Raw genomic sequence first — 12,717 nt, 5'->3', positions numbered from 1 at the left:
TATGGGGTTGGCTGGAGATGGGCAGGCTGCAGGCAGGAACTGGTGCAAGCAGGGCAGGGGGTGCAGGGCTGGTGTGGGCAGGGCAGGCAGTATGGCAGGGGTTGGCTGGAGACAGGGCAGGGGGTGCAGGGCTGGTGCGGGCAGGGCAGGCAGTGTGGCAGGGGCTGGCTGGAGACAGGGAAGGGGGTGCAGGGCTGGCTGGAGACAGGGGTTGGTGCAGGGCTGAAGGCAAGGCAGGGGGTGTGGGGCTGGCTGGAGATGGGCAGGCTGCAGGCAGGAACTGGTGCAAGCAGGGCAGGAGGTGCGGGGCTGGTGCGGGCAGGGGGTGCAGCAGGGGCTGGCTGGGGACGGGCTGGCTGCAGGCAGGGCAGGGGGTGCAGGTACAGGGGGTACAGCCCATCCTCTATGGTGAGTGCCTCCTCCTCCTCCTCCTCCCCCCTCTCCCACTAGGGTAGCAGCAGCAGCCTGGGGCTTGGGGGCTATTTCAAGGGCCCGGGGCGCCCCTGCTTCCACTGCCCCAGCTCTGTAAATAGCCGCGGGAACCCTGGGGAAGCGGCGGGGCTCCAGTGGCTATTTAAAGGGCCGGGGAGGTAGAAGCAATGGGAGTCCTGGACTTTTTAAATAGCCCCCAGAGCCCCGCAGCCATACCCCAGGGCTCCAGCAGCAGGGCTCTAGTGGCAATTTAAAGGGCCTGGGGTTCCAGCCCCTGCTGGGAGCCCCAGGCCTTTTAAATTGCCCCCTGGGGAAACTGGGCCACCCTGGTACAGCGCACTGGCTTTTGCTGGTACTGGAGCTTGGGTGCGGGGTCCTCTTAGGAGCGAGGCCGATTCAAGGGAATTGGTTGAATTGGCCTAAAGCCGGCCCTGGTGGCTGGGATTTAAAGAGCTCTGAGCTCCCCGCCCGCCTGCCCAGAGCCCTATAAATCCTGGCCGCGGCTGAGATTTAAAGAGCTCTGGGCTCCCTGCGGCTGCGGGCAGCTCAGAACCTTTTGAATCCCGGCCGCGGCTGAACTTTAAGGGGGTTTGGATTCCCCGCGGCTACGGGCAGCCCAGAGCCCTTTCATTCCCGGCTGCGGGATGCACAGTGAGACTTCACGGGCCACACGTTGCCCGCGGGCCGTATGTTGTGCAGGCCTGGCATGGAGGGGCAAAATAGGTAAGAAATTTCCGTGACCTGTCACTAGCAAATAGTAGCCACCATGGATCCTGCCAGAGGTGGCTACATCTTAGCACTGTGGGAAGCAACCCTTCACAGAGACCATTTGTCTTGTGGTTTGGGATACTTCTCAAGACATGCTGCACTCAGAGTGACCCCCTCATCCTGTGCCAGCTGGAGAAAAGAAAAGGGGCCAGCCAACGCTCCCACTACCAGCTGCGAACCACTGATCCCCAAACAGGGGGAGGCCTCTGGCTTTGATGTGTATTAAATATCAGGCTGGTCTCTTTCTTTGGCAAATATCTAACAGAGCTAAAAGAGGGAACAAATGATCCTCAAAGGAGAGGAGAAAAACAATCACTGGGAAATTTAATCCCCTGCAACATCCAGAATGGAGAGCGACTCAGGGGAACAGGTTCCCCCGAAGGAAGAAGTTTTTGGGATTTAGAAACATAAGGAACAGCACAAAACTTGAGAGGATTGTTAATTGACATTTGATGATGACACAGAGGGAAAACCTGAGCTTTCAGATCAGTGTTCAGAAATGAAAGACAAAGGGTGGAAATCAGAGATTTTGGATCCATTTTGCAAATTATAGAGAGGAAAGTGGAAAATCAGAGGGATTTTATATCAGTTGTTGATAGGAGGTAAAATCTGAGTGTTTCACATGAATACTTGATAAATGAATAAAGAGGAAATGGGCAACATTTGCAAACATTTTGTGTTCAATAATCTGAGAAAAGGTGTAAATCTGAGATTTTCTTATTATTTTATTAGTAGAGACAGGAAAATCTCAGGGCATATTCAATTAGAAATAGACAACTAGAGAGAAGTGGGGCAAATGTTTAGGTTATTTTATTTGAATCTTTGAGATTTGCAAAGAAATTGTGTCACAAACTGCATATTTGATAACATGAGAGGAAAACACCAAGATCTGAGGGGAGAGAGTCACTTTCCTGTCAGGGCCCAGTGCTCCCTCCCCCTCCCCCTCCGGGGTCTCTCACTCACGGGGGGCTCCAGGCGGGGCTGGTGCGGTCAGAGCCTGGGGCTGCCTAGGGGTCAGGTCCCAGCTGGAGAAAGCCCCCCCCCCACGGCCAGGATAGGAATGTGCTACTGGTAGCAGCCTGGGGCTGGACCCTCTCTATGGGGGACACTTGCTCCCCCCTCCCCTTCCTGGCCCTTCCCACGCCCTGTTGCCAGCAGAGAGTGGCCCCCCCAGCCCAGCCCAGCCCAGAGGTGTCCCTGTCTCAGGCCCCCCCCAGCCTCTGCCCATTAACCCTCTGCCCAGTTCAGAAATCACTCGGGGGAACCATTTCCCACCTACACAAGGACAAATCACTGCAGGTGAAAATGGGGGGAAACACCCCAAACCTGAGATCTGAACTGGCCATTGGCAAAGGGGAGAGAAAATGGGGCACAATGGGGGGAGGGGAACAGGGAACTTCTCAGGGGTTTGAGGGAAGGGGGTGTCACCCTGGATGTTGCTTGTTGCTCTCTAGGGAGAAAGGGGGCAGGACAGGAGAGGAGGGGGGTCTCCATGGAGGGGGCAGTGGTAATTCCGAGGGGATCTCAGCCCTCCCTTTTTCTCCTCGCTCCTCAGGGGTCACCTGCTCTTCTCCCCTCGCCCCCCGGCCATGTCCCGGTTGCACAGACATTTTCCATCCATCCCTTTCCCAGGTCTCCCCCCTCCGCAGCCCCCGCCCAACCCCACGCAGGGGCTGCTAGGTGTAATGCATGTTCAGTAGGGATTTCTCCCCTACTAATGCTGGGGTGTCCTTCTCCTATAGGTTAGTCTACTAATGATCTCATCTTGGTGCCATGTGTGTCAGTTCATTGCCATGGCACTCGTGTGCTTAGACATCTGAGGACGCTCTATAGAAAAGCTCCTTGAGTGGGGTGATCCACAGGGAGTAGCTCAAAGCTCCAAAGTGCCTGGCCAGGGGCAGGACATTGGCACAGCAAGGGAGGGGTGTGGCAGTGACATCACAAAGGCCTTTTGCAGGACCTCACACTATTGGTCAAAGACTATTGGTGAGCAGGTGGTGACCTCACAGAGAGATCCTGACATCAGTCAGGGGCCAGGGGCTAGGGAAACCTCAGAGACCCCTGTGGCTTTGCTTCAGCAAGTCTCCTTCTCCAGGTCTCTGTCTGAGGACTGAGAGAGTATTCGGGTTCACGGACGTGAGCGCCAGGAGAAACCTCTTTCCAGTTTTCTCCTTCCCTTGTAGTGATTTTACTAGAAAACAGCCGTCCCTGTTTAGAAGGTAAGAGCCTCCTGGAGGTGTGAAACCTGTTCAGTCTGATCCATCTGGTGACAGTTGAATTCTAGGCATGGAAAACACGAGCTTAAGGAGGCAGAATTTTATTCCGCACCTGGGATTTTGTCCCTTAGAATCATGGGGACATTAGGGTTTGTCCTTTGTGTTTCACCTTTTCCTCCATCCACCTGTCCCTCCCTCCTTTCTCTTCATCTCTTCTTTTGTCCTTTCTCCTGTTCCCCTCCCAACACCAGGACGAGTGTGTGCGTGTGTGTTGCGGGGGAGTGCTCTGCAGCTCTCACTGTGGGAGTTCCACCCAAAAATGTGAGGCTGAAATAGTGCTCAGGCAGTCAGGGCTGGATTAACCTTTTGTTGGCCCTGGCACCAAACATATTTGTGGGCCCCAGTGTAGTCACTGTGGGCTCCGAGTGTGGGCCTGGTGGGGCAGTGCCATTGGTGCCTTCGTATACCCGGTACTGAACCTCAGAGACATTTTTTATTTTGATCACACACCTCTCCATGACTATATGCATTGCCATACACAGCTCCCTCAGCCCGCGGGTTTTCTTATTGAGCTGTACACCCATGTGGGTTTACCAGTGTCCACAGTGAGCAGAACTTTCATAGTGACCAAGGAAACTCCCCACAGATTTATCTCTTTCCTCATTCAGATCTTCTCTAGCCATGTCTCCAGTACCCCCCCCATGTCACCAGTCACTGCATGTGGTCCTAGTCTCAGCTCAAAGTCCTAAAGCCAGCAGACACCTGATCAGTTCTGACAGATCCCTCCCTCAGCCCCCATCCTGCCATGTGAGCAAGCCACCTGCAAACACCATTTCCCCAAAGTGAGGACTTAGCCCTTGGGAATCTGAAGACACCAGCATCTCTCCCTCTGCTCCCATCTACATGCTAGTCTGCTACCTGGTCACCACCACCTCTCCCCATACTTGTTTCCTTTCTACTTTGGACATGCTCCCAACCAGCTGGAAGCTCCCTCTGCAAGCCTGACCTGCTCCTGCCTTCCCTGCTCCCCCGACATTCCTTTCCTACTGGTGACCTCTGTTCCTTGAGGTTAACTCCAGTGTCTTTAGATGCTCTAGCTTAATGGCCCCAGGAGTCATAGAGCCACTTGTAGTTTCTCTAGCTACAGCCATGGGGCAACTGCCAGAGGCCAGCCTTAGACAGCTGCAGCTACTAGCCGCAGGAGCGGAGGCAATGCCAAGGCTGAGCATGCTTGAACCTTGCAAGGGCAGCACTAGGGACTCTAAATCCTCAGCACTGGCCCTAGGCAGCTGCAGACTCTGGAGTTAGGCACTTTCCTCCTCTAGGTTCCTGCATGGTTACAGAACTGCAGTAAAGTGGAACAATTTTCAGCTTCTGTGATTGGAAGATGTCTGGATCCATCTAATAAGACTGTCCTACATAAATGAGGAAAGTTGAGGTGCCTTTATTATTCTTTTGTTCCATTCTTTGTTTCTATGGGGAATGTGCCAGTGCAATATCACTGTCTTCCTTTTAAACAAACAAAACTAAAAAAAAAAGTGTAATGGCTGTTGAAAATAGCAATTCCAGCCCTCGTTAGCACTGTGAAGACCCCAACGTTTGTTGCTCAATTTTCTCCTACTTTTTCTACAGTAAATGACAGTGGATCAGCATATTTGATTTGGGAGAAATGAAGTAACAGCTGCCCAAATTGAGCTTGAGCACTCCTGATTTTGAGGTGTTCAGATCTGGAAGGCAGGGGCTAGATTCCCTTTATGAATATTAGATACATCTGGAAAGGAAAAGTCAATTTCTATTTTCATGGCTCAGAAGTGGAAATCCTCCTGTCCTGTATCTGAAGCTGTCCAGGTCCAGTAGAGCCTCCCCTTCCTTACTTACCACTTTACCTTCTGGTGGGATCCACATACCTCCCTTGCCCAGCTTCAGATAGAGAGGGGCCCTGTCCAGTTAGTCCACCCAGTTCCATCTTTGGGGGCTGCCAGGCAAGGTCACACCAGCATCCCTAAGCCTGTCTGGGGAAGTCTTCTGAGGGTGCTACCTGGGCCAAAGCCTTCTACTCCTTGGTCACACCTCTTCCCTATTCACAGGTGGCACCCCCTTCTAGCAGCCAGCCCCCCAGCCCCAGCCCATGGAGTCTCACAGCTTCCCCCCTCCCTTTCCTGTTGATAGCAGCCAAGGGAATGCTGGGACATGTTCCTTCTCTGCTCCAAGGCAGGGAGCTGGTCAAGGAACTACAGCTCCCAGGGCCCTATGAGGTCTCAGCTCCCCTACTGAATCCAGGCTGCTCTGAGGCTCCCTTTCTGCAGAGGGGAGGATGTTACTGTTACAGGTCCCTTCAGAGCTTGGGCTTAGCACTATGGCACCATGTCAAATCCAGTACTGCTCCCAACTCTATCCAGCTCTGCTGCTGGCAAGATCCCTTCCCATTCTTTTTGTTTCCTGCCTCCCCTCCAAGGAGGAAGCTCTGCATTGTTCCTGTGTGGGGAATTGAACCCAGGCTGCGTGGGTGAAAGCCAAGAATCCTAACCACTAGACCACATGGGACTTCTGTAGCACGTTTACATGTTCATATTCAATAACACAATTAAACGTAGCCATTCAAAGTAGCCATTTAAAAGAAGCCATTCAAAAAACTTCAAAAACAGACTTCAAAGAGAAATTGCAGAGTTACAACTGATCTGCAAACTTAACACCATTAATTTGAGCTTGAAGAGGGACTGGGGGTGACTGGCTCACTACAAAAGCAATTTTCCCTCTCTTGGTATTGACACCTCCCTGTCAATTACTTGGAGAGAGCCACATCCACCCTGACTGAATTAGCCTTCAACACTGGTTCTCCCCTTGTATGGTAACTCCCTTTACATCATGTTCCAATATACATTTATACCTCTATCTGCAATTTTCACTCCATGCATCTGAAGAAGAGGGCTTTTTACCCACGAATGCTTGTGTCCAAATAAATCTGTTAGTTCTTAAGGTGTCACCGGATTCCTCGTTGTTTTTGTGAAATAAAAGCAAAATGCACTCTAAGCTGATCTTAACCCTTTCAATGCCCTTACAAACTTAGATGCTTCTCACCACAGGCCGGCTGGTGGCTTTTCAGCCAGGCTCTCCCCTTTCGTCAGCGCTTCAGTTGCTTGGTGTGGGGGTGTCTGTAGATGTAGGTGGACGAGAGAGACAAAGCATGGCAAATGTCTCTGCTTTTATCATGTCCTTTCTTCCCTCTTGGCTTTGCTCCCCCTTCAGAGTCAGGTGAGCATCACTGCGTCTCTCCAAGCAAGTCTGAGCAATTCCCCTGGGGTGTCCTCTTGCAGGTAAGTGATTGCACTGTAGCTCCCTTGCTGAACAATGGCTGTTGATGGGTTGTTTGACACCCTGTCCGGGTGTTGGTTACTTTCCTTGCTGTTGTCACTGGGGAGCTAATATTTGGCTGACTCCCCCACCTTACAGCATAGTGATAACCACACTGCACAATTCTCATAACTTCATATGCATGAATGGTAAACATCTATGGGTAGAGAAATGACTTTCAGCAGATCATATCCTTTCCCCTGATACCTTACAAGGCATGCTCTGTATATAAGATCACGATTATATGAAAATGAGGAATATGGGGGTTACAGCACACTCCCCCAAAGGTACAGAATGTCACACTGAGATTCTATTTTCATTTGTTATGTAACAGCATTAAAGAGATCCAGTGACTGACCTATGGCATTTTCAAGTGCTAAAATAGCAAGCGCTGTTGGTTTCTCATTGGCCATCAGCAACTGAAGATACGGTTTAATGAGCCAGAGCTTCAAGGCGAGGGTGGCTCTGTCCACTGCCTTCCGTTGCGCTGCTGGGCACCAAGTCCCTGGCGGTCAATATGTGAAGCTGGGAGAAGAGAGTGGGGTGGCAAGCGGTGGTAGAACTTTTGCCACCAGGGTCTAGCTGTCTAACTTCCTCTTCGTACTGCTGGGCCCCCGTTGCCTTCAGGTAACACAGGAACTAAGGCAGGAATAGGGTGAGGAAGCAAGTAAAGCCGAGCAAGGAAGGCAAAAGTTAATCTTATCTTCATGGGCAGCTCGCAATGACGTCCTTTTTCTGTGCCACAGCTGACAACAACATCCCAGACAGAAAAGTAACAGGCCAAAAAGAAACCTAGCAGCTGCTGAAACAGTTCAGTTGGGAGCGTGCTAGACTAACAGGCTCTTCTATCCTCCTTTATGCACGTGCGGGATGTTTTCTGAGAGTGCAGCAGTTCCTTTAACTGCCACGAGTCCCTCATTTCAGGCTATGCAGCAGGAAAAGACAGCATGGGCTTCTGCACCGAGTTGGCCCACCTGACCTTTCATTCTTCTCTTGCTCTTTGTCAGCAAGGAGAAGAAAAAGAAGCTCTCCCTCAAGCTGGAGTCACACGGGCGAGGTAAGGACGACTTCCTGAGTGCTGGCTCCAGTCCTCTGCTCCGCCAGCTGACCTATCGAGGGGCTACCACCACATTCTCTAGATTTGTCCATCGGTCTGTGCCAGAGTGAGCAACAACCCAGTAGGAGGAGTTTCTGTAGTGTAGTGGTTATCACGTTTGCCTAACACGCAAAAGGTCCCTGGTTCAAAACCAGGCAGAAACAGGCTGGCTTCCTTTTCCCAGATCCCCTTGTTGTTCAGAAAGGCCACTCCTCCTATTGGCCTGTCCCTGGGATAACTCCAACCCCTGCATGACAGAGGATGCTGACAGCAGTGGAGAAAGCACCTGGGTGTCAGGCTGGAGAACCTAGAGTAGTTAGGCCAGTCACCATTTGGAGGCTTGTGGCTTGGCCACCTCTGCTGTTGGAGGTTGGCCTATAGAGGCTCTCATTTCCTGCTGGGCTCCTTTGCGTGACTGGCCAAAGGAGGAAGTGAGGCAGGAATGGGGCAATAGAGGAAAGTTGAGCTGAGGAAGGCAGGGAAGAAGCTGTGTGGCTAAGTGGGGTTAGTAAAGCACCACCCTTCATTCTGCAAAGCCTGGGGAGGTGTGGTTGGCTGCTGGGAGGTAGAATCCTGTGCCTGCCTCTTGGCTTCCCAGGAGTGGCTACTTGCAGCCCAGGAGAAGAAGGGAGGTTCTGGGTGAAAGGAAAACAAGCAAAGCTGAGTCCAAGTGGAGAATGGCGGCTCCTTTATGGCCAACCTGGGGGCATGACTGATGGTTTTAGAGGTGGAGGCTGGGCTGGCTGTGAGCAACTGGGATCCAGGAAACCCCCACCTGCCCTTCTGAGGGCTGAACCCATGGAGGTGCAGTTGGCTGCTGGGAGACAGACCCCTGTGGCTGCCTGTTGGCATCCCAGGGATGGCTACTTGCAGCCCAGGAGAAGCGGGGTTCTGGGGGGAAGGAAAAGCAGCAATGGTGAGGCTGAGTGGGCTCCTTTCTGGCTGAGATGGTGGACTGTGGTGAGTCTGGGAGTTGCCTGCAAGCCATAAGTGGACGTAGTGCAGTGAAAACTGCTGCTCCATTCTGGCCGACCTGGGGGCACCATGGATGACTTGGGAGTGGGGGCAGGGCGCTGGCTGTGAGCAATTGGGATCCAGGAAGCCCCAGCCTGCCCCTCCAGGGGCCGAGTCTTCTTCTCTCCTGCCATGGGGAGCCCGACCTTAAGCCTGCCCAGCATGTGCAGCAGCTCGAGCATTAAGCCTTCCTGTGTGCATAACTGAACTACGCCCTAGTGTAATAAGGTGTAAAGTTTAGATTGTGAATTTATCTTTAATTTCCATGGTAATTTACTTTGATCTTTTATTCCTACCACTTATAATCCTTAAAACTCCATCTTTCTGTAGTTAATAAATCTGTTTTATGCTCTACTTAAACTGGTGTATTTTGCTTGAAGTTCTTGGGAAATCTCAGCTCCATTACAAGGCTGGTTCATGTACTATTCACAGTGAGGGAGGGGTGGACCCTGTGTAATAAACTCACACTGATCAGGCTTCTGATTAAGGCAAGATGGTATGATCCAGGGGTGCAAGGCTGCAGAGCTGTAGGGGGGGCGACTTTCTATCATTAGTGTTATGAGTGGCTGCAGAAGCATTCATGTAATTCAGTTGGCTGTGTCCCTACCTACGGATGTCTGTGTAAGTGCAATATCTGCCAGAGATTCACAGCTTGTCTCAGCATCACATGTGTGAGAGGGAGTCCAGGTGGTGGGACAAAGGGCTCAGGGGGTCCCACTGTTCAGGTTGCATCCCATAGATCCCATCACAGACTTTCAACAACCACAGCGGGTGCTCACTGAGACAGAGAGAGAGATGCCAAAATAGTGATCTCCAGTGCCAGCAGACATCAAACTATCAGAAATTCTGTGCACAGAGAAGACCCTGCTAGTGGAAAATGCCTTTGAAAATGGCCCTTCTGTCCCCAGCTGTGGTCGTACAGTGCTCAGTGCTCTGCGTTGTGGCCTCAAGAGTCATGGATGCAAGTTGAGATACGATGACCTTTTCCTTGTCTCCACATTTCTTAGGTGCCTCTTCCAACACTTGTCAGAAAAAATGACCGGTTTCTTTTGGAAGCATTTGCATTGCAAGGCAGAGGCAGTCTTCTCTGCTTCTTCAAAAGATTGACCAAAAAGTGTGAGGAGTGGACAGATTTGGCAAGGCACCACTGGGTGCTGCATCTCTAACCTCTACTTTACCTGGCAAGTGCCTCTGGGACTTTTCTTCCAGCTGCTCCATTTTTCATCAGTGACAATCAAAAGGAAGATGACATGACATCTGTGTGTGGACATCCCCAGCGAATCACAAGGACGTGTGGTGCAGGCTTTTGTGTTGCAGCAATTGCAGTCAAAGCAACCACCATGCCAATGCCAGTCACAGCAGCCTTTTCATCAACTCCAGGCTTGTGATTTGATTCTTTCCAATGTTTCTCTCCAAAGAAGCCTTTTCCTTAGCAAGCAATGACTTGGATACCAAGGGAGGTCTCTTCTGTTTCCTAGAAAGACACAGGAAAATGTGAGCAGAGGAGACAAAACCCATAGAACAAGGTACTACTGGGAGTTGAACCCAGGATCTCCTGTTTACTAGACAGGTGCTTTAGCCACCCAAGCCATAGTGCCTGCCTTGAGAAAATACTTGCAACTGTTCCCTTTGATGGTCCACGACAACACCTGCAAATTCCAAACTACAGACATTCCCCATTTCCCTCAAGACTTGCACGGAAGAACTGGCAGGCCAAGCCAGGATCTTCTGGTTACTAGGAAGACACTTCAGCCAGCTCTTCCCAAAGATCACTATCTAAAGACCTTTAAACAGCCTCTGTAGATGTTCACTGACAAAGAGATGCCAAAATAGAGTTCTCCACTGCCTGCAGCCATCACACTACCAGGAGTTCTGCGCACAGAGAGGCCCCTGCTGGTGGAAAAGGCTTTGGTAGAGACTCTTCTGACATCAGCCTGTGCTCATATACTGTTTAGCACTTTGTGTTGTGACTTCAGCATCCACAGATGCCAGTTGAGTTGGGGGACATTTTTCCTGTCTCCACATTTGTCTAATGGCTCCTTTCAATACTTGCCACCAAAAAGACTTGTTTCTTTTGCAAGCAATGTACAGCTAGGCAAAGGCAGTCTTCTCCATTTCCTCAGAAGATCACCAAGCTGTGGGGAGAGAAGACACATTCAGCCAAGCTGGATGCTGAATCTCCTCTTTGTTCAGCAGGTGTCTGTGAAGGACATAAATCTCCACCATGTAGAGGGCAAGAATAGGAGTTTATTACACACAGAACTGGCAGAGTGTCACCTTGCTTATTAGGCTCAGAGACACTGTTAATTGATTACAATAGAATATATAGATTTTCCATGGGTGGGGGAAAGAGACGGGGTAGGGAGTTTCAAACTCTGGGATAGGTTTTGCAGCAAGACATGATAAGCACAGTAGCCAAAGGTTAACAGGTTACATAATGTCTCCACCCATGGTCTCAAGTTAGCAAGTTAACATTTCATGAATACTTTGATAAAATGTTATTAGTATAAAATATCTATGCTGAATTCTGATTTGAGGTCCATAGGAAAGGAGCAACTCCTTTGATTGTCCTCCAGGTACATTCCTAGAGTTTAAAGCAAAGAAACAGTGAAAGTATATGGCAATAAAGATTGTTTTCTGTTTGTCTTAAGGCAAGGCATTGGTCCCTGGGAAGGGAGGTGGAAGGATGCCATATCTTATATTGACATCTGCCAACTTTTCATAAACTCAAGGTTGGATCTCTGGGAAGAACGTCTCCCTACAGAAGAGACTTACACAATAGGAACAGGGATTCTTTGTTCAATCTGCAACTCTGAATAAGATACAATTCTTTAGTTCTTAGCTCCAACACCTGGCAATTTGCTGACCAAACCTATCTTAGCAAGCAAGGCTTTCTGTTTACCCAGCTTTCTTTTAGCTGGTCACTATTTGCTAGGCTTCTGGTCCCTTGATTATACTCTGGACTTTGGGTCTGGAAAAGAGCTGGCACAATCCATAGACCAGGTTGTTATATAATATGCACATGAATTTTAACCCTTCACATACAGTAATGGCAAAGTTCTTGGTTCAGGCTTGTAGCAGTGATGGAATAAACTGCAGGTTCAAATCAAGTCTCTGGAGTCCATCCACAGCTGGGATGGGTCATTCAGTCCCTTGTACAGAGCTTCAGTTTGTAGCAAAGTCCCTTCAGAGGTATGAAGCAGGACTGAAGACAAGATGGAGACGAGGCATCAGCCTTTTACAGTTTCTTGCCATGTGGTCTTTGTTTTCTTTGTCCCAAGGACACTCTATCCAGCACGTGGCATAGAAAAACCTTTGAGTTTTGTCCATAGGCAGGTCCCTGCATACCTTGCTGAGCCACAAGGCATATCTACCTTCTCTCAATGGGTTGATTGTAGAGCTGATGGTCCTTAATGGGCCATCAAGCAGGCTAGGCAGAACTGACACCAACTTGTCTGGCTGGGGTGTTCCTCGGAAGCATAGCACAAGTTTGAATACAGACAGCATAGAGCCAATATTCATAAAGTCAACTACAAAAATGATACACATCTAGAGATAGCATAATTATAATCAGCCAATCAGAACCTCTCCATAGACCCCTTTCACAACAACCTTTCTATCATATTGGCTGCAAATATAGAACAGTGGTCACAATGGTGATCTATAAAGTTACAGATTATGTCAATAACATCACAGGAGGTGACACGGCATCAGTGAGACTGATATTGGAATACTGTCTCCAGTTTTGGTGTCCTCATTTGAAAAAGATACTGTGAAATTGGAGCTGGGGCAGCAAAAAGCCACCAAAATGTTCTGAGGGCTGGAGAAAAATGCCTTCTA

At 50.1% G+C, this 12,717-nt stretch overlaps 2 non-coding genes across 2 annotated transcripts; one reads left to right on the top strand and one right to left on the bottom strand.

The window, feature by feature from the left end:
- The first annotated feature begins 7,954 nt into the window (after nucleotides 1–7,954).
- TRNAV-AAC (transfer RNA valine (anticodon AAC)) lies at nucleotides 7,955–8,027 on the top strand. The gene has a single exon. It is a non-coding gene; the product is annotated as a tRNA-Val (tRNA).
- Nucleotides 8,028–10,401: 2,374 nt separating this feature from the next.
- Nucleotides 10,402–10,475, bottom strand: TRNAT-AGU (transfer RNA threonine (anticodon AGU)). Its single transcript has one exon. It is a non-coding gene; the product is annotated as a tRNA-Thr (tRNA).
- Nucleotides 10,476–12,717: the final 2,242 nt, after the last annotated feature.

The sequence above is a fragment of the Gopherus flavomarginatus genome, chromosome 3 (genome assembly GCF_025201925.1).
Source record: "Gopherus flavomarginatus isolate rGopFla2 chromosome 3, rGopFla2.mat.asm, whole genome shotgun sequence".
NCBI classification, from domain to species: domain Eukaryota; kingdom Metazoa; phylum Chordata; order Testudines; family Testudinidae; genus Gopherus; species Gopherus flavomarginatus.
Note: the sequence above shows the minus strand (reverse complement) of the source record. Positions and strands in the feature narration are given on the sequence as shown.